This window comes from Lissotriton helveticus, chromosome 2_1, assembly GCF_964261635.1.
Source record: "Lissotriton helveticus chromosome 2_1, aLisHel1.1, whole genome shotgun sequence".
NCBI classification, from domain to species: domain Eukaryota; kingdom Metazoa; phylum Chordata; class Amphibia; order Caudata; family Salamandridae; genus Lissotriton; species Lissotriton helveticus.
In genome coordinates, this window is record NC_136059.1 from 1940911308 (window position 1) to 1940933597 (window position 22290).

At 47.0% G+C, this 22290-nt stretch overlaps 1 protein-coding gene across 1 annotated transcript in view; it reads right to left on the minus strand.

Moving 5' to 3' along the window:
* The window catches only part of FREM3 (FRAS1 related extracellular matrix 3), a 203339-nt gene that overhangs the window by 60924 nt on the left and 120125 nt on the right, over positions 1 to 22290 (minus strand). The gene's annotated exons all lie outside the window — the stretch shown is intronic.

Sequence of the window (22290 nt, forward strand, 5' to 3'; positions counted from 1 at the left end):
AGAAGGTGCTCAAGCCACAAGAGCGGGTCTTCTTTGGGAAATAAATGGCTACTGCTCCGTTTTCTTTGCGTTCATTGTTTCATCACTAGTAGGACGGCACCCTTTCTGTCAATGAGAAGAAATTGAAACGCAGTGAAGCTTAAGCTTTGTGCTTTGCAGTAAACTGATTTTCACGAACGGTCAACATCATGTACACGTCTCATCCAAGGAAAAGACTTACAGAGTTAAGTTTTGTATGTGCGTCATTGTCTTCTTGTCAGTGCAGGTCAAACATAGTTGTTCCGTTTAAACAAATGGGTAGAAAAGCTCTGAAACTGGTTAAAAGACTATAGTTCAATGCAAAACTAAGTGTAGGTAGTAAACAGCTCCAAGCCACAAACTGAGAAATGTGCTATGGTCAGTGTTCACTCTCTTACGAAGGATTCAATACAGAGATGTCAGACTGTGATAACGCTCATTGCCTTTTATCCAATAAATAAAAATAATATGTAGTGGAACTACTTTTCACACATTCAGTGTGTACAAAAGGACTTAAACCGTAAAACTTCTCTTATTAGGCAATGTAACAGTATACACAGAGGTGTGCAGTTCCTATTGTGGAAAGAGGTCGGTGGTGCCTGAGGGATCAAGTCTGAGATCTGATCCTTCAGAAGCAAGGGCCCGTATCCTCAGGGGTGTCATGCTTCATCATAGGGCAGCTCCTCGTTGGGCCGGCACTGCAATGCCCATCGGGCCAGAAGGGGGGCTCTTTGCCGGAGTTCTTTTGAGCTGCTGCAGTGAAGTGTGAGGTGCTACATAGAAGTGTTATAATTGAGTAGAGTGGTGGATTAAAAATATCTCAAGGTGTTAACAAAGCTAAAATTTAATGTAGGGAACCCTCGGTTATGCTAAAACCAGGTATAGGTCAGAGTGGATGTAATGATCCAAATTTGCTCTGAATACAGGTGTAGGTCAACATGTTTCTTGCCATGAATACATCAGAAATTATTGAGGCAATTCGTCTGGACCGTGAAAAGTGAGAAACTAAACTACTCATGGGGAGGACGGTCAGAAGTATGTGTTACCTAAAGCTGTACCATACCCCAATTAATTTGAGTATATATTTTACCTTGATGTAATCGATAAGTGAAACGACCTGGGGGAGATAAAAAAAGAAAAGAAGAAAACAACGATAGTATTCAGCAACAGCTCTTAGTGGTGAATCGATATGGTCAATGCCAGGTGTTATGACCATCTAGCATTGACCATTTGCGTAAAGCTGGATTGGCACTGTATGCCCATATCGAATCACCACTAAGAACTGTTGCTGAACACTATAGTTGTTTTCTTCTTCTGGATGGAAACATGAAAAGATGGACAGATGGATGCATGATAGTCTAAAGGATGGAGAGAAAGATGGAAGGAAGGTGGGATGAAGGGAGCTCATGTAGCCTGGGCATGGCTTATTTGTTTCGCCACCTGATGGCATTCGAGGTAAGGATCAAAGTGGGGGGTATTTTAATTTTCTGACTACTCACTTGCCATGGCACCTATTTTTTTCTTTTTTTATTCACAGTTTAAGCACTGTGTGTGTGCTGGTTCCATTTATCGGACAACCAATGGGTGAGACGATGAGAAAACCCCAAGTTCCTAGCAGGAGCCGTCTCGCTCATCAAAGGAAGTAGATAAATGGGTCCCTTAACAACTTTATCCTTGTTTTCATGCTGCGAGTTATGTAACAGGGCACTTATAAAACAAATACAGGTTATGTTTTTGGCAGCATGCGATCCTTTCTTTGGCAGTGGAACTTCTCCCGAAATTCAGCGATTTCAGCGGCACGGTAGAAGAATGATCCGCATTGTGCTCGGCATTAGCATTTCCTCTCCCCCTCCGCTGCCACCTGCCAATGTGCACAGCATTAAAAAGGAGACCCGCGGCTCTGGTGGGCCCGGTTTCAGCCCTTGGCACCTGCTGCCGCGCGCTTGCCACTTGAGAGCAGTCAAGGGCCTTTAGAGAGGATGTGAATCTCGTGTCGAGACTTTAACACATCTTGCCGCCTGCAGGTATGGAGGCCTTGGCCAGACACAACTGTGTGCCCCACCCAGATTTGCTGGACACACCCAAACTCTTCCCATGAGTGCAAAGGCCTGCTTTATGAATATTCATGAGGCAGGCACGTGCTTTTTTTAACAAGAGCAACTCCTGCAAAGGGAGTTCTTCAAAGTGCATTAGCCCTACAGCTGCATAAGGCCGCTAAATTAAGTCATTCATGGTAATAAGCAGTTATTTGTGCTGACATGCACGTGCCTTCCACTCACATCGAATGCTAGTGTCAAAATGGGTTCTTGCAGGCAGCAGTGTCTCCAAATCCGAGGATGTTCATTTCCTTAAGAATGATCTCTATATACTTTTGTTCCCTGTCTTCTGAGAACGAGAGGCTATTGGCCCGAGGTTCCTTGGGGTCTCTGGGGGAGGTCTTTAGTGGTACAGCCCCGACCCTCTCCGATTATAGTCGTCCTCCTCAGCAAGTGTTGATTTGAAATACTTTTTAAAGAAACAGCTGTTTTGTCGTCCTTGTAATGAACCTTTTTGTCAATAAAATGGCGTCTCTTCTCACTGGTTTAATGCGTCATCCCACGGTGCATGTCTGTACCAAATGCTCTGAGGTGAATGCTATGTGTAGTAAAACTTTATGTAGTGCTTAACAGACAGTTGGAAATGCATTTTATGACCTGCTGCATTCAGAAGCCAGAACTCATCCGCTCAAGCTGTCACGGCGATGCTTTACGACTGCCCAGTGACAGACTATACTTAACTGTTGAATGTGCTTTGAGCGTTTCTGGATCAGGTTTGCGCCTTGCTTTTTCATTTTGTAAATTTGTGGGCCTAGATATACAAATACCTTGGGGCAGTTTTACTAACATTTTGCGCTGGGTGTGTCACAAAAGTGATGCAAATCTGTGCAAAATGCGTATTTTGGGTTTTGCTTTCCAGCGCAAAAGCCACTGGAAAGTTTCCCCACAGTAACACATGCAACCACCCATGGTTTTTGATGCAAAGCTCTATCTACCAACAGTAATGCCTCTTTAAAGTTGGTGTTAAAAAAGGAGAAATGCTTTTATTCTAGCTTCTCCCACTTTGCATGTGTGCTGCACTGTACAACACACATCCAAAGCATCGTATTTTGCACAGGAAGGGCTCCCTTTGAATACAACACCTATACTAGACATCACACACACATTACTTGTAATAATCCAGCTTTCACACACACATTACTTGTAATAATCCAGCTTTTTGTGTTATTACTTTTTTTTTTTTTTGCAATATGCATCCTGAAGTCCAAAATGACCGGAGGATGCATTTTGCTCTAATAAAATAGCACTAAATGCTACAGGTCACAAACAGCAGTTGCCAGCAGACACATGCTTTCTTTTAGTTTGTTGTTCCTGTGCTCCTGTGGTAGGATTTTTGCCCCAAATGATTTTTAATTACTCACACTGGCTTAATCAGGTCATTTTGGTAATTTTGCATCTCAAGAGCAATGACTGAAATTACTCTGATTACTCTGGCGTAATTAAAATTTCTCCTAGGCCTACAAATGTTTTCATTTCTCCTTGTTTTTCCCACTGTACATGTGTGTTGCATTGTGCAGCACATAAGTGGGAAACGCTCTAAGGCATAGTTATTGAAGTGGAACGGACCTATTATAGCACAACACCTATGCTTCCTACACACAGACACACTTGCACTATGGATCAAGGATGCTGTACGTTGAATCATGGCAGCCAATAGTGCACCAGAGCAGGGACAGAGCAGATCAAACCCACAGCTTGGTAGAAATGGCTCTGTTCTGCTCTCTCCTTTTTTATGTCACATTGCTTATTAACTTTACATTCTGCGCTGCTTTGTAAGACTTCTACCTACATTTAAGCTGAGGTTTTAATGTATGTGTCATATCTATATCATGTGGAATTGTATGGCCGATTTGTGTGTTAACGAATTTTTTTAAACAAGGCATATATTAAATACAAAATTGCTACAATGACAACATGGTAAGTGGAGGAACGTGCTTCATAGGCATGACATTTAAAAAAAAATCTCACATACCATAACATGAAGATATTCAAAAAAAATTCCTACAAGAATGAACATCAGGTTTATCTTGCTAGGTTTCAAACCTGTGACCCTACAGCATGAATTTCCTGTGCAGAAGTGTGGTGCTGGGCCATTACATACAAATGTGTTAATTGCACTACATTTCCTTTCTTGTCATTTAGCATTAATTTTGGCATCTCCGGTCAATCTCTAAATGAGAGTCTAAGGTGTCATTAAAACTGCAACTGTTGGCTTTGTCAACCAATCGATGAACTTTCCGAAAGCACCTTTGTGTGGTGCTGTCTTGTTCATGCATTTGACCACAGAAGCAATGGGACCATCTGATAGAGGAACTGTGGGATCTGATGACAGCAATCATATTTATTTGTCGCTTCTCCTGTTTTCAGTTATCGGGAGTGGTCCCCCAGAACTCTTGGCAAGACTTCAACTCTTAAAGATATAAAGCTCTTTAGAAGAGCCGGTGGAACTAAGCATCTGGGATTCTTGTTAAACCTGGAAAGCATGTTGGTTTAAAAACAACTGTGTGGTCACTTTCATAAGACCAGGTCTTAACTCTCCGCAATATCACAAAGCCTGAAACGTAGAGTCATAACCATGACTTTTCTGACTACTTAATTAGGAGAAAACAGAATTGGTCTCTTAAACAGACTTAACCTCACTATTGTTCTTTTAAATCTATTGTGACGATGAATTGATTAGTATGTAGTAGCGCAATTTTACAGCAATGTTTTATTGATTTCCGAAATGATTTTACTGTTTGCATTCTTTGATGATCTATTGATCGAAATAAAGATTAAATGATGATGAATATCTGTAATAAACACTGCACAAGGTGTGAACATCTGTAATAAACAATTCAGGACTTTTCCATGGCTACCTTTCTTCAAGGTCAATCACGGTCTTTAATTACAACATTTGAATGCAGGGAGCTCAAATAACGACAATAGAGTGCAAAGGGTCAATAATGTATAGGATAGTCATTTTTCTCCAAAATTCCAATGCTTGTCTTTCTTTTTCTCTGTGTCTTACTTAGAGTATTTCACCTATGGTGGGTGGAAAGTTCTAATATCATTATTCTCATTCTGCCTCAGGCTATTCCTGTTGTGGAAGGTCTTCTTCGTCATAGGCCCTTGGTGGTGTCTCTGGCCTTTAATCCGAGCAATTAACAACCAATAAAGTCCTCTGTAGTGGGCTATGAATTGAAGACCCTTGTGAGAGGCAGTTCATTTAGCGGGAGACTTAAGAAGAACTCCCATCTGACCTCAAAAAACTTGGATGATGGTGTCGGAATCTGGCATTCTTGCATAGCATGTAGCTCCATCAAGAGCAACTGCCACACTGGCAAGCGTATTCAAAGGAAATTTATTGATCTTAATCATACATGTGGCAGAACGACAATAACTCCTAACTTTCCATATATTCCTGTAGCAGCTATATTGCATTCGTATAATAATATTGGAAGGTGTTTTCGGAGTTCCACATTACAAATCAGTTGGCGTTGGATTCCTATCCAGCCGCATAGATTCAGGAATAAGATGTCATGTACATCTTCGCATCGAAAAGAGTGACATATGGCACCCTAGATGCCAATTCCCGACTTATATGATCCCCTACCACTCACCTCTAAAGAATCTAGAAAGGTCGGCCCTGATGAAGGTGGACACAGCTTTTATTTCCACTGAAACGTGCATTGACCTCGCTCCAGTGAATCCCAGCTGGCAACAAAATCACGGCTATTGATGAAGGGCTCTGTCTGTGACTCCAAATGTGTATGCCTATTAACAGTGGGGATTGTATTTAAGTGATGTGTGTATGTGAGTGTGGTGTTGTATGATAGGTCAGGATGAGATGTGTGGTAGAAGCATGGGGATACGTTATTTTTCTCAATGTCTATGCAAACTTTATTGAGTTGATACATGTAAACAAACACAATATGTATGTCATAATTGTATAAATGTATATTTGCAAGTTTAAAAAGTTTTCACTTCTGTATAATTGAGTTTAAGAAAATATTTATTAAAAAGTTCTTCTTCATAGATGAAAACAAAAATGAAATGAATAAAATTAACAAAAATATATAAATAGATGTCTGACTGAATTGTATAACACCGGGTAGGTCAAGAAGCTAAAATTAGCCGCCAGTGAAAGTATATAGGTCAGGTGGGAGTTCTTCTTTACATAGTTGTGTGCATTTCCCACTTGCTCCCAGTCCTCGAATCAATTTTTTAGGGGGGTACCTTCCTTTTTGAGAGCAGGGTTGTATGACCTACATCCTTGTGAAAGGGCAAGCATCCATCTCATTGCCTCTGTACATGGCATGGATGACCTGCGTCCAGTGGCAGCTGTGAAAAAGAGAAACGTCTTCTTCATCAACTTTGGTGAACTTCCTGAAAGCTGCACATAATGAGAATGCATTGGATGCATGCAGTTAGTCACTTCCCCGTTTAGAGAATTGAGAAGGTGAAATGTATAGGATGAAGACGTATGCATCCACACACTGCGTGTTCACAGCTGTCTGGTGCCATACTATAGTTTGCTCATGTGGTGGAGGTTATATCTGCGTGAACTCCATTGTCAAAGCCCTTAGTCTATGCTGGGTGGTCATTCACTGATCACTTGGAAGAAGATGTCTTGTTTTTACACTAGTAATAGTCATTGTGTGCACAAATATGCATTTTGCTTACAGCCAAAGACTCTCAGGACTTACTACATTAATACAGAGTAACGAAATGTAAAAAGGAGGGAGTTTGTGGCCCTAATGTGCAATTTGCATTTGCATATGTGACAGGATTTTTTTACTGCTGGTGTGCTGTACTACAAACGCATAGCACAATGTGTCGAAATGAAACTGGGTGCCCTTGAAGGCTTTAGAGTGGCTGAGATATACAACAGGGAAATGTAGGCTCCTCCTATGTCTTACATCACTAACTTTACTTGTGTGGCCATCTTCTCTAATGCCTGCGTAAACACCACATTCTACTCACACAGCCTGCAATGGGTCAATAACACTAACCTATACTGGGCCCTGCTAGAAAATGGCACCTGCCATGTTGTGCTGCCTATCAGAACAAGCCAGATCTGCGAGATCCTGCTTGAATGTATGTGCTGTGCCACAATCATCATGTATTGATACTTATACCAATGTGGCACTGCACCACAGACGGCTCCGAAACACATGTGTACAAGAAAAAAAAGAAAGCACGGGAAGGGCATAATCCTCAACTTAGTAGCCTGCGTAAGGATCCTGTAACAGAGAGGTCCATTCAGGATTTGCCCCTTCATCTTTCTTGAGCCGCCAGTGCAGATACCATCACTTTAATTACAAAATACTTAACCACAAAGCACCTAAGACCTAAGGCTGGGGCATCAGGCTAGCCTGTACCCAGCCATCCCAGTAGCGGACTTTGTGCGCTGTTAATAGACGCATTGTTATGGCAGGACCCTATTTGCTTCTTCTCCCCAACACTTCCTTCGCTCTTGGAGTGCTTACTTATGTAACTTTGCCTGACACTGCCCTTCAAAAGCAGTGCTCTGTCTGAGACCCCTTAAGGGTGCCCCACTACTCACCGCGACACTTGTGCACACATTGGCGAACCTGTGTCCTGTGATGAGGTGGCTCTCTGCTCTGCCCAGACGCCTCAGCCCACCCTTTCTATACACTCTCCCCGCTGTTTGCATCTCTTTCTTCAAAGTTCATTATGCCACAATGGAGTCCTTTGTTCAGCCCTAAGCCCCGCGACAGCCTGCCTCGCCGCAACATAAAAAGGATGCGGAACCTGCTCTTATAACATCGTCTAATCAATTGAAAAGAGTTAGGGAACTACAAAAAAGCATAGTGTTCCCTTGTACAGCACATCAAAGGGCGGCCATTTTCCACTCACGGGTCGCGTCAGTACCATTATGAGTAGTATTTACATAAAGGCGTGCTCTTCATTACATGGCTGCCTGTGCGAAGGACGCTAATTACCTTTTGAGGTTTTCACAAACCATAGACCTTTCTCTTCTACGTTTCGAATCCCATTAGAGCAGAGCGGTTCTGCCATGTATTGAGAACAGCAGTGAAAAGAAGGGTTCAATGTTTGCTGTGCAAGGCACACCTGCCTTTGTACACAACAGCCAGAGAGGCAAAATGACAGACGCGCCATTTTAGAAAACAATGGCGTCGAGAGCTCTGCAAGAGCCCGAACTTGAGCACACAAGGACAGCCCACTCACGTGAAGGGCCTCAACAAACAGTGCGGGGGTGTCTCACACTGTGGTATGACGGTACCATACTGAAGACACACCACAAGGGCAAAGGCCAGAGGTGCTCAATACCAGCAAGCAGATTCCCAAGTTACCGCATTGTCTGCTCGGTGGGAAAGTGATTTTAAAGGCAAATGAACAGGAAAAAGTATTCTGAAGGAAGCATTCGAGGCGGATGCTGTTCACATCCACACGTGCAGAGCACAGCGGATTAGTGTAGTCACGAGGCCACCCAGCCTGCTTACAAAAAGGTAAACAAAAATAATACAATGGACACGTTCAGAAAAAAATTGAATTGCGCTTTTCATCTAATGGCTCTGAGAACCAATGTAAAAACAAATATCATAAAAAAAAATGCAGGCATTCCTGAAAGACAAGAGCATTCTGTCCTGCTGTACTCAGTAGTTCGCAGCAAGATTGGTCCTGCGACTGCTGAGTGTAGGACAGGGGCGGCTGGTGACATTTGAAAGTGGTGAGGCGTAAACTAATTTGCATATTGCACCGCAGCGAGCGAGCGCAGCGAGCCAGCCCGAACCACCTTGCTTCCATCCATACATCATTCATGCATCCACCCATCCATCCACCCACCCATCCTGCATCCATACATCATTCATTCATGCATCCACCCATCCATCCACCCACCCATCCTGCATCCATACATCATTCATTCATGCATCCACCCATCCATCCACCCACCCATCCTGCATCCATACATCATTCATGCATCCACCCATCCATCCACCCACCCATCCTGCATCCATACATCATTCATTCATGCATCCACCCATCCATCCACCCACCCATCCTGCATCCATACATCATTCATTCATGCATCCACCCATCCATCCACCCACCCATCCTGCATCCATACATCATTCATGCATCCACCCATACATCCACCCACCCATCCTGCATCCATACATCATTCATTCATGCATCCACCCATCCATCCACCCACCCATCCTGCATCCATACATCATTCATTCATGCATCCACCCATCCATCCATCCACCCACCCACCCATCCTGCATCCATACATCATTCATTCATGCATCCACCCATCCATCCACCCACCCATCCCACATCCATACGTCATTCATTCATGCATCCACCCATCCATCATGCATCCACCCATCATGCATGCATCCATGCATCCATCCATACATCATTCATGCATCCACCCATACATCCACCCAGCCATCCTGCATCCATACATCATTCATTCATGCATCCACCCATCCATCCCCCCACCCATCCTGCATCCATACATCATTCATTCATGTATCCACCCATCCATCCATCCACCCACCCACCCATCCTGCATCCTGCATCCATACATCATTCATTCATGCATCCACCCATCCATCCACCCACCCACCCACCCACCCATCCTGCATCCATACATCATTCATTCATGCATCCACCCATCCATCCATCCACCCACCCACCCATCCTGCATCCATACATCATTCATCCATGCATCCACCCATCCATCATGCATCCACCCATCATGCATGCATCCATGCATCCATCCATACATTATTCATGCATCCACCCACCCTGCATCCATACATCATTCATTCATGCATCCACCCATCCATGAGGGAGAGTTCGAACCTGAAGCCAGTCGCATCGGGTGGCCGATCCTCTCGGCTCTCCTTAATTGTTTTCTACAGATCTTAGAGTTATTTTGCCACACCCGCACTCCACGAGCTAGCGTCAGGCGTCAGCTTCATTCCATCACACCATTGCGCAGCTCCACTATTGTAGCTCCACTGTCACAGTGATGACACGCCGGAGACACATGAGTCTGTGTGAATCTTGCCGCAGGATTAGCAGTTACCGCGGCGACGGCTGTGACAGTGATGTGGCAGTGAAGAAGGACGGAGGAGGGTAGAGGAGAGTGGCGAGTGGCGGGTGGCGGGTGGCGGGTGGTAGTTTTTCGTGGTATTACAAACAGCAGCAATAAGCAATAAGCGGAGAAAAGAAAAGAGATAAGACTGAAGCCCCTTAGTGCTCGTTGAGCACCTCGCACCCACCACGCCTCACCTCTCCTCCTAGTTGATCACAGATCGCAGGTTACAGACGCAGGTTACAGGTGCAGGTTGCGTGTAGTAGTAGGCAGGCAGCAGATCGCAGATCGATGGACGACGGATCAAGTTTTCAGCTGAGACTTTCAGAGTCTTTGAGTTATAGTTATAGTCTATAGGCTATAGGTCTTCTGTAGACTGTAGACTGCAGGCACTGCTTCACCACAGCTACTCCATAGGGTCTCCTTTTTGCAAGCAGGATCGGCCGAGCTGGGCTAGGCTAGGCATGGTTCTCGTCATGCAGGTCTCATCCTGGCGCTGTATGCAGCGCCGGGATTGGCTGGCGGGGCACCATTACTGCTCGCCCAGTCGCCCTGTGCAACCCCAGGGGCTGCGGCCTGCCCCCTGGTCCTCTCTCTAAGGGGAACTGCACAGGGGAAACAATCTGCGCATGCGCGGGCTAGTTTCTGCCCAAAATCCCACTTGCGCAGCTGCAGCAGGTCCAGCCTCCCCCTCCCCACCTCTGCGCACTCCGGAAAAGTCGGGTGTCTCCCGGATTCCCGGCCGGCGGGTAGCGCGATTATTTTAATATTTGCATTTGTATTTTAGTGACGACGCGGTGGGTCCATGGGGCTTAGTGGGGCTACGCCCCTACGCCCCAATGGACGCACCGCGCCATTGGTGATGGGCTTCACATCACTGATGGGGAAGGTGGAAGCACGTTGGGGTGCTGAGCCGTTGCAGGGCGTTTGGCAGCATGGATCGTAGAAGTGTCTGACATGAGCTTGGGAGTGGCCAGAGTGTCTCAAGGTCGAAAGCGAGGCTCCTTCTCCTGTGAGTCACTCACACAAACTTTGACTGTGACGGCACGTTGTGTGACCTCAACCACCTTGACCAGGGCTTTAAGTGGGATGAAAAAACTGGGGGGTCTCTCAAAGGGGTGTGGCCAGTGTAATTAGGCGCGTGGCTTTAAAACACTTAGCTAAAAATCTGTGTTTAGCATAGTGTGCCGCCCGACTTGTATTTTGCTGTTTCTGTCATTGCATTCAGATATGTGATACAACAAGTAATTTCATACCTACAAGAAGTAAGGACTATTGGCTTTGTCAATGGTTATTAGTTGCATAAGATAAATAAGCTGCAACTATGGCTTTTTACATATAATATTAAAAAAGCTTCCAATTAAAGCCCTGGTTACCCTACCACAATGTTGCTGCTCCCGAGTTTCAAAAAGAGAAGGGAAATCCAGAAAGAAAATAACTCTTTAAAGGATTTATTTCCCTTCCCCCACAACGCTCACCAGGCATGACGTAATGCGATCACTTCTCCACTAGTGAGAAGTGAGCAGTGTGAGCAGCGCACATCGATGTGCCTGCTGTCTCGAAACGGGTCTCTATCGGGCTGTTTTGCGCCCTGGCACTTTTTTCCGGACTGCAGTGACAGCAAACTGCTGTCTCTCCAGTCCGGAAAAAAACACAGACCGCCTATGCCAGGGCTCAAAACAGAGCCCGATAGAGACCCGTTTCCAGGCCCCCTTTAAAAAACTGCCGGTGCTCATACCATTTGAGACCCGGCCCACTTAAAGCCCTGACCTTGACACCTAATAATATGTTTACAATCTGAAACTCTACAAAAATGTTTCTTTGTCAGACATGTGATGTATGACAACGGACTTCATTTTTTTACCAATTGTTGATTTAAATATTATGGGAGGCATTATGCACCATTCTCTTCCGAGACAAACTTGCATTCATACACGTTGTCCTCTGAAGCGCTTTCTAGGATATTACCAATTGTCTATTCATATTAACAGGTTAACTAAAATCAAAAGCTTTAAAAACTATTATGCAAATGTTTGCTGTAAGGAAAGTGGGAAACGGGAGCTAGAGGCAGACTTACACTGGTGTAAGGTTAGAAGTCTTTCAGACTTAAATAATCAAGGGCGTGGTAGAATACATTACAGTCTTACCAGTGGGTGTCCTCTATCAAGGACTCAACAGGTATTCGAAAACGCAAATAAGAAGAGTGGGGTTGATGTTCTTTAGCAGCCTTATGGAAAACCAGGAGAAATCCTGTTTTAATATCACGCAGACCTGGACTGGGAGCCAGAAGCTGCACTGGCTTCAATACCAGCTTTTAACTCCACCAACTAAAACAAGGCCAAGCCATTGATTTCACGCCAACATTTTAAAGTAGAGGTCCTAAAAAGCTAGGGCCCATATATACAAACACTTTGCGGTGCCCTTGCGTTAGTGAGAACAAATAATATATGCATAAGATGCTGGAGATAGGATGATGAACATGGTACGACAATAGTGTCTTCTTATACACATCAATGAACATTATTTGGGAGATTATTAATTTTCTTTCCATGAAGTTCTATTTACCATTTAGCATTATTACATGTTTTATGCATGTACTCTACCTTGAGAGGTTTCTCCTACCACCCTAAGCCTCCAAGGTGGTTCTATGGCATAGACGTCAGCATCACAAGGGTGCGTCACGTGTTTTATGTTTGACTCGCAGTGCGTTTTGTGTTAACCTGTATCAGTACGTGCCTCGATATTTACGTGCACTGAACACGCGCTCAACCTCCAGGGATGTGCCATGTGTTTTGCTTGTAAAACCATTGAGTTATTTGTAATACTTTTATTACACCCGCGTAACCACACCCTTCATTTTTTTTTACACAGACCTCTGAAAGGCTCACATTATTCAATGTCGCCATTTTCTAACGCACTGAAATAAAGCTGACTCTCCAGTTTTCTCAGTTCATTGTTAATATATATTACATGTTGAACTCTTGTGACAGACACTGGTTCTGCTGTTTTACATAGATAACACATTTTGCGTTTTATATCTTATTTGAAAATCATTTAAGAGGAAAACTCTCATTATTTGAATTATACAGGTCCTCGTGTTCCCTCGTGAAATACATGGTCTCCCTATATGAATGCTTGGATTTTGCTACTCTACTCGACCCTACTCTTTTAATGCACTCCCGACTCAACCTAACCGAAACGTATTTCTCACTCCCACACATACTGGGAATGCCTTCTTTCTGCTGAGGAGGGCATGGCTTTCAGGTGTCTGTAGTTTTATGCTGCGCAGGTTCCTCTTTCACGCGCCCTTCTCGTCAGACCCCGCTGTCCCTCGCGCGCTCTCCTCAGGTGACAGCTGATCCCGCCTCGAGATGCAAGACAGATAAATCTCCTCCTGATCACGGGCCCCTGGCACCGGCGCCTGTCAGCGGGGCTGGCTGCAGACGCAGCACGTCAAGCCATGAATGTCGAGCATTTAGACCACCCTGCGCCATGCGTCGCCTCGGTCTGACCTTTAACCTCCAGGACGGCCTGGACACGGACACCGTCGCCGAACACTGAGCGTGCCCCTGGAAAACATTATCCGCAGCTGACGACTTCCAAAAACCAATAGAGGCAACCCCACTACCTATAGAATCAATTTTATCAATCCGTTCAGCTCCCAACTTTAGGTGAAAAGCGTCCCATCAGCCAGGAAGTGGCGTAACGTTCAGAGCGGCCGACTTTGGAACTGTCAAGTCTCGGCGTCGGCTCATCACCCTGTAACTGGGCAAATCGCGTAATCTCCCTGTGCCTACTAAAAGCAAATGTATCCTTGTGTAAGGTAACTGGTGCTCATCTAAAGCCTCCAATACCTTCGGGTGGAGTTCACGCTATATAAACCATTTTTTAAAACTGCAAAAAAAAAGGCGGGTGGAAGAGCTGCAAAGTATTCAAAATCAGGTGACCCAAATGCGCTGGAACATGTGGGCAACGTAATCACATCAAAGCAGGCTTGCAACGCTGGCTCCCGGTGGATGTGAGGGTCAGGTTCAATGCCCTCTGCACTAGTGCACTCTCCTGCTGTCAGTGCTTAATTTATAAAAAATGAAGTGCCAGGGCCCAAGATATTACACACGGGTTCACTGCAGCGGACAAAGACACGTTACTTTAAACTGCAAGCTAAAGTCCTTGTTTATCATTTTTAAAATATATTAAATAGTTAAATAACTAAAAGCTCCACTAATGAACTTTGCTTAAAACTACACATAAAACGAACCATGCGGTTATTTCTCATTATAACGTGCCGGTGTTTACGAATAGGTGCTAGTGCCAAGCACTAAGAAACACCAGCACAAATTAAGCACTGCCTATATGGGAAAATGACTTTTGTACCATCAAAAACTAGCACCTCACTTGTGTACCCAAGGGGATCCTGTGCCCGGTAGAGCCACAGCTCAATACCAACAAACCATCAAATGGGGAAACACAGAGAAGCCGTGGAATGCTCTGCGTCCTAGCCTAAAGCCAGAGCAACATGACATTACTGCCAGAACAAAAAAAAACTAAAAAACAAGCCGTTTGCAATCTCCTACATCTGAATTCCATGTATTTGAGGGATATATTGAATCGAAATTGCATTTATATAGTGCTTCCTCCTCTTCATGAGGAGTTAAATCGCTTTACACACTATCCAGGAGACCAAAGTTAGTGGTCAATCCATTGATACTGGGAATTGGCTTGTGCTCTCAAGGCAATCATTCCATATATAGTCAGTGCTTAATTTGAGCCATCGGTTTCCGGTGCAACATACGGCATTAATTGTCATCACCGGTACTTAAGGCAGTCTGCCACATGGTGACAATGTTTGTCTAATCTAGAGATCAGCACAACAATTGTTTATTAATTCAATATACATTACAACTTACTAATACTTGCCACCCAAGCTATTATAGTTATGGGGGCCTGGAGTAGTCTGAATTGTCAGACTGGTAGGTGTGTTATGGTTGTTAGTTGTGTTGGTACTGTCATTAGTGTGGAGACTGATGGACTCCAAGGCCTTGGGGTCACTACACATGTGTGCTGTGCGCACACTCACAAATGATGCACGCACTCAGATTACTGGTCTGGGCAGGAAGTGCCGTGCCACTTCAAGCCCGTTTATTTATCTCCTTCTGGCCACGCCTGGCCAGAAGGTGTTACAATGTGTGCTAGTGCTTCCGGGGCTCAGGAGAGACCCTCGGAGCACTAGAGCGCTACATCCCTCCCCAACTTGGATTTTTGAAAACTTGGGTTTGAAAACAACAGTCAGTGAAAGTTCAGCATCTGAAGTCAGCCAGCTTCTGGCTCGGCTTTGGATTAGGTCTAAGATCATACCTCCATCTGCCTCTTGCCGGTACCTGCTCAGCTCTCGGGCTGGGTGTCGAGATGTTTGCGTCACCCTGGTCTGTAGTGTCCATAGACGTGCTCGCATCATGGGGTCTTCCCGCTCCAGTCTCGGACTCTTTTTCCGCTGGTTCTATTTGGTCGGAGTTGTGTTGTTGAGTGGCTGGTATTTGTTTGAACCAGGAGACATTCCTAGTTACTTCTTCTCCATCTCGGCGAGCTGTGACAGCGGTGCCCCGCATCTCCTTGACGACCCATGGTTCCGGCTCAAAAGCGGTGTTGAACTTTCCTCCCGGCCTTCGGGTTCGGATTAGCACAGTCTCGCCAGGTAGTATACTTCGGGACCGGGCACGCCTCTTGTTGCTTGCTTTCTCGTTTGTTCTCCTCCGCCTTTCTTGGGTGCGCCCGGGGGAGTAAGGTGGAGGTGACCAGTTGTCGGCCATGGGGAGTAGATCTCTTCTCGGGCCAGCTAGCATCAACGCCCACGGTGATTGTTGCGTGGTACTGTGGGGCGTGCTTCTGTACTCCCGTAGAAATAGTTGGAGGGCTTCCTCTGGGTCTTTTCCTTCAGCAGTGGCAATTCGCAGGATCTTGTTGGTTGTCCTCATGAACCGCTCCACCTCTCCATTTGCCTGAGGCCATTGGGGCGTGATCCGGTGATGTCGGATGCCTAGGCTGTGCAGGAACTCTCGGAACTCGCACCCTTGGAATGGGGGGCCATTGTCTGTTTTGATGACCATCGGAACACCAAACATGGCAAAGGACTTGCTCAAGAGTGGGCGGATGTTGGCAAAACTGGTGGAGGTGGCAAGATCTACAATCGGGTACTTCGTGTAGTTGTCGATCAGCACGACAGTGACTCTCCCATCTGGGAAGCTCCCAAAGTCCAAGCTGAGCCATGACCATGGTGATGGAGCGTGTTCCTCCGTGATCACAGGCGCGGGAGTGTCTGCTGAACTAGTTATCTGGCACGCTCGGCACTGGCGTACCACGGTGTCAACAGCTCCCTCCAAGTCCGGGAACCAGACCTTCTCTCGCATTCTAGCTTTCATCCGGCGGGTGCCCTGGTGTCCGGCGTGTGCTAGGATAGTCGCCCTTTCCTGTAGGGTTTTGGGGATGATCACCCGGTGGCCTCTGAGGATAAGGCCATTGCTTGCTTGGCTCAGGTCATGGCGCACTCTCCAGAATTGTGTCAGGCGTGTCCGGTCGTCCTCGCTCCAACTGCTGACATTCTTTAGGAAGTTCTCCCAGGACCCTGATTGTACGGCCTCGGCTACTCGCTGGATGACCGCGTCGTTCACATACTCAGGTATGATGGCGTCAGCTGTGAGGGCTTGTGGACAGGAGGCAGCTGACAGCATGTCCACAAATTCTTCAGTGGGGTTCTCAAGATCTGTTTGTTGGCATTCCTTTGGGCCTGGATGCCTGGATAGAAAGTCTGCGGGGTTCTTGGCCCCAGGGCGGTAGGCTAGCTCCATTTGGTACTGCTGCACTTGTATGGCCCAGCGTTCTATCCTCGGGGGTGGATGAGGAGCAGTTCCCTTGAACAAAGGTATCAGCGGCTGGTGGTCCGTAACCATGCGGAACGGGTGTCCAGAGATGTATAAGTGGAAATGAGCACATGCCCACTTCACCGCTAGGGCCTCTCTCTCAACCTGCGAGTATCTTGATTCGACCGGGGATAGTGCTTTGCTTGCGAATGCTAGTGGTGACCATGTGCCGGGTTCAGTTTCCTGCGATATCACCGCTCCTAGACCAACCGGGCTGGCGTCTACTACTATTTCCGTAGGTTTGGAGGTGTCAAAGTAGGCCATCGTGGTGCTGTCTAGCAGCGCAGTTTTGATTTTGTCGAACGCGTTGGCTTCAGTCTCTGTCCACCGCCATGCGTTTTCCTTCTTCGTCAGGTTCCTTAGCGGCTCTGCAATCGAGGCCAGGTTGGGGATAAACCTTGCACAGTATTGTGCCATCCCCAGGAAGCTACGCACTTCCGATGCTGTGGTAGGTGCAGGGGCATTTTTGATCGCCACTGATTTGCGAGGGTCGACAGCAACTCCTTCAGACCCGAACACGTAGCCAAAGAATTCGATGGACTTCTTGAAAAATTGACATTTGTCCTTGTGGAGGGTTACGCCATACTGTGCAAGTCGGTGTAGCGTTGCTTTTAGCCTGTTGTGGTGTTCTTCGCTCGTTTTGGCATGGATTAAGATATCGTCACTGACGTTCAGCACCCCTTGGAGCCCCGAGAGGATTTCTTTGATCGTATTCTGGAAAATCTCAGCTGCCGATGAGATCCCAAAGTTCAACCTCTTGTAGCGCCTCAATCCCAGGTGTGTCGAGAAAGTTGTGATGTATCGGCTTTCTTCAGCCAGTCTCAGCTGGTGGTAGCCTGCATTGAGATCTAGTTTAGAAAACCACTGGGCGCCGTTCAGGTCCGTCAGGATGTCATCGACTGTGGGTGTGAGGTGTCGCTCACGGCGGATGGCTTTGTTTGGGATTCTCATGTCGATGCAAATTCGGATTTTCCCCGGTTGTTTCGGCTTCTCAGCTATGACCATGGGGGACACCCATGGTGTCGGTCCGGACACCTTTTCGATCACTCCTTGTGATTCTAGCAGGTTCAGCTCTTGCTCGACTGCAGCACGCAGGTGGAATGGTACTCTTCGGTGTCGGAGTGCAATTGGTTGCACCGTCGGGTCTATGTGTAGCTTGATAGGTGGGTGCTTGATGGTTCCAAGGCCTGTGAACAACTTGGGGAACATGAGTAGGATGTCTTCTACTTGCATTGCTCGCACTGCGTTCGCGAAGGCAATGAGGCCTAGGTCTTCTGCTGTGTTGCTCCCTACTAATAGGTCCGCCTCTTTATCGATCACATGGAATGTGGTCGTGACTTCCTGGTCTTCTGCTCGGACTTGCACAATCATCTTGCCTCGCAGTGGGAGGGGGTCTTGACTGCCGTAGGTGAAAATCCTGGCTCTAGACGGAACAAGTGTGGGTTTCGGGTTGAGTGCTTTGTAATGTTGGATGCCCATTACATTTACCGTGGCTCCGGTGTCGATGACTCCAACTGCTGGTGAACCGTGGATGTGTATTTGGCATTTGGGTTGCGGCCGTCGACTCTTCTTCAGCTCACTGACAAAGGATACGAAATAGCATTCGTCATCTTCGTCTGTGGACGAATCATCGTATTGTGGTTGTTGCGACCTGTGCGACCTAGTGGAGCGTGACGTTGTGGAGTCATCTAGCGACAGCTGTTTGACTGCTCCAGCAGCCGATCGCCGTCCTGAGGCGTTCCGTCCTCGAGACCCTCCTCTGCATACGCTGGCGAAGTGGTTGGGGATGCCGCATTTGGAGCATGTCTTCCCTCGTGCTGGGCAGCCATCTTGGGTGTGTTCCTCCCTGCCACAGTAGCCGCACAGCGTCTGACGTCGGGTTCGCGTCGGCCCTCGACCTCTACTTCCTCGGCTCGACACACGCACTGCATCCACCCGTTCTGTCTTGATCACTGTTCCTGTTTCGTGGTGTGGATTGAGGGCCGCCTCCATCGCGGTGGCGCGGGCGTCAGACAGCTCGTGGGACCGTGCAAGGATCAAGATTTCGTCGAGTGAGATTCGCGGCTGCCTCAGGATCAATGTCCGCAAGTGTTTGTTGCGGCAACCCTGGATAAGTTGTGCGGTGACTTCCTTCTTTTCGTCGTCCTCGGTGCACGTGCTTATCAGGTCTCTTAGTCGCGCATGAAACGCGTCCATCGTTTCCCCTTCTCGTTGTTTGGCTTGTCGGAACTTGAACCTCTCGTAATGGGGGTTTAGTTGAGGGTCGAAATGGGCGTTGAGCGCGTTGACCGCAGCATCAAAATCATTGGCGGCACCTGTGTTGGGGAGGTGTCTGAATAACTTGTACAGTTCTGTGCCTCCGAAGTGGAGGAGTAGAGATCGCTTCACTTCATTGTCTTTTTCTCGGGTGGCCGTGAAATAATTGTTAAGTTGTCCTAGCCATACTGCCCATCGGGGTGCTGCTGTCCCCGGGTCGATTAGTTCGCTGAAGGGCGGTAGCGCCTGTAATTGCGCATGTGCGGAGGGTGTTGGAGCTTGAGCTGCAGGGGGCGCTGCCACCTGTGGTGCCCCTCCGGTGGCCCCTCCCTGGTCTTGAGACATGGTGTCGTGGGCAGTGTTCTCTTTAGGCGCTGGTCACGCAAGCTTAGCGTTTACACGTGTTGTTCTGAGCCTGTCGAATTGGTTTGCCCTGTGCTTGTTTGCTTGTGCTGTCCAGTGCTTGTTTTATATGGTAATTCTTTCCCCTTCGTTCGCTCGTGCAGTCGAGCATATAGACAGGGCGCTGGGCGTGCTCTCAATCACGGCGAGGTCACAGCCTCATTGATCCCCCTCCAGCGCGAGGCATTGCGCACACACGCGGTGCCGGTCTGAGGCCTGCGTCGGCTTTGAGCGTCTGCGCATGCGCGCACTTCAGACGCGCCCGGCTGGGCCTTTCTCCGGCGCCTCCTGTCTCCTCGCCTCAGCGCGTCGCCGGTACCGGTCCCCACGCAGCTTCTGGCATCTGCTGCTTACCGGTAGGCGACGTCTTCACTCAGGGGTTGGTGTTGGGACTCACGGGGCGGTCACAGGCGCTGGGTCGGCGGGCGCCGGTCGGAACGGGGCTCGACGGCTCCGGCGCTCTCGCAGCTGGTTTGCTCGCGGGCGTGGGTGGCTCCACTCCCTCGTCGCCAGTGTGGAGACTGATGGACTCCAAGGCCTTGGGGTCACTACACATGTGTGCTGTGCGCACACTCACAAATGATGCACGCACTCAGATTACTGGTCTGGGCAGGAAGTGCCGTGCCACTTCAAGCCCGTTTATTTATCTCCTTCTGGCCACGCCTGGCCAGAAGGTGTTACAATGTGTGCTAGTGCTTCCGGGGCTCAGGAGAGACCCTCGGAGCACTAGAGCGCTACAATTAGCAGAGCTGGTTGGGGCAATATGTTGTGCAAGCAGCAGTGGCTTCCTGGTGAGGGCCCTGGTGCTTATTTTTATTTTTACAAATTAAGCATTACATGTATTTACTCCAGTTTTTATGTGGTGCATTAATGACTAAGGTTCGGTCACTAGAGGGTTTTATGTGGGAAGTTAATGGTTAGCGGTCTAAGCATATCAAATTTGGGCTCAACTCTCATCAAATGGAAACTAATTTCTCCATCAGCACAATGAAGGAGGGCCCTTGCGAATTTATAGCACTCTGAAGTAACCTAGAGGTAGTTCAATATAAATCTCCTTAATACATAAATAAACATGCAATTCACCTGACCCATATTACTTCTCGGATGAATTACATCCGCTATGGAAAGTTACTCCTACGCCAAGTAGAAAACAGACTGTGACTAAAATGAAAGCGTGGGGTGAAATAGTACTGGCGGATAGAACGAATGCAAAAGCCACAGCAGGTTTGTAAGAAACTCAAACAAGCTGTGACGGTCTAGGAAGTTTATGTTCTTCACCAGCAGATGGCAGCACACACCTTGGTACACGAGGACCCCAGATAATGTACTCCATGAAAGGTCCAATTTTAATTTACGACTTAATATTTTTCTGTAGTACTCAAAAGTTGAGAATGGTGTATAACGGCAGTAGTTCAACAGTTAAGCACGTTTGAAAGAATGAGTGGCATTCCCCTTAAGATATAAAGACCCGGTAAACATGATAAAACTTTTTTTGATTTTTTTTTCTTATTGCCTAATAAGAGCAAAACGCAACGTTCTTTATTTATGGGCAGCATGAAAAATGATCAGGGGAAAAAATAGAGCAGATCTCTACATTTTCCCCAGTCGATCCATCATCGGACACAAGTGTCCTGTCCATAAATCAACACAAAAAGAAGAAGCTTGAGGAACAACTTTGCCTCAATAGCCCTTCACAAGTGGGAGCATACACTGTCCTTATTTCTAAATTCACACGGGCCTTTATTGTCACTAGAGCAGCAAAGAGCTGTCCTCCCAAAGTTCTTACCCAAAGAGGAAATTAACTTCAAGCAATCTGCATCCAATCCAAAGGCGACTACATGGTATATATATCTGACTGGAAAGAGACATTCGAGGGCAACTTTTTTACAGTTTGTGCATTCTCGAAAATAGAACTAAAATCTAAGAATATATTGATGTAAAAACCTAACCGAGCAGGGCAATGCGATCATTAAAGGAGGCATATCTTTTAGTCTTAAGTCTCTTTCAGAGGAAAATGCACCAGGTCAGTCAGAATGATACAATAAGGAGTAGGACAGCAAATGCTCAACAGAGTTTATGCACTTTATACAGCTCTGGGTGAAATCTAGTGCTTCTTTCATGCAAAAGTCAGAGGCACAACTGGGCCAGTGCTTACTGCATTGGGATCACCGGGGAGCCCTCTCCCTCCCTAAACACTCTTCTCTGTTTTTATCACTGAGAAGCCCCTCTGCCCCGCTGAAGAGGCCAGAGAAGGGCTGCACATGGCACACCGGTGGACTGAGTGGTAATTCGGCATACAAGCACTTGCACTGTGCTCACGTTTTTTCAGATCGCACGATCCCACTCTTCACCTTGCCCTTTCCAGGTACCCCCAGGAGGTACTGAGCACAAGCCCTTCACCACACTCAGTGGCCTGGGTGCTGGAAAAGTTGATCTCAAGCCACATTTGGTGGTCATCTCATCATGCTTGGCTGCGTAGAGGTCCAGCACCGGGCAGGCTTACGTACTACAAAGGGTGGTCCTGAAG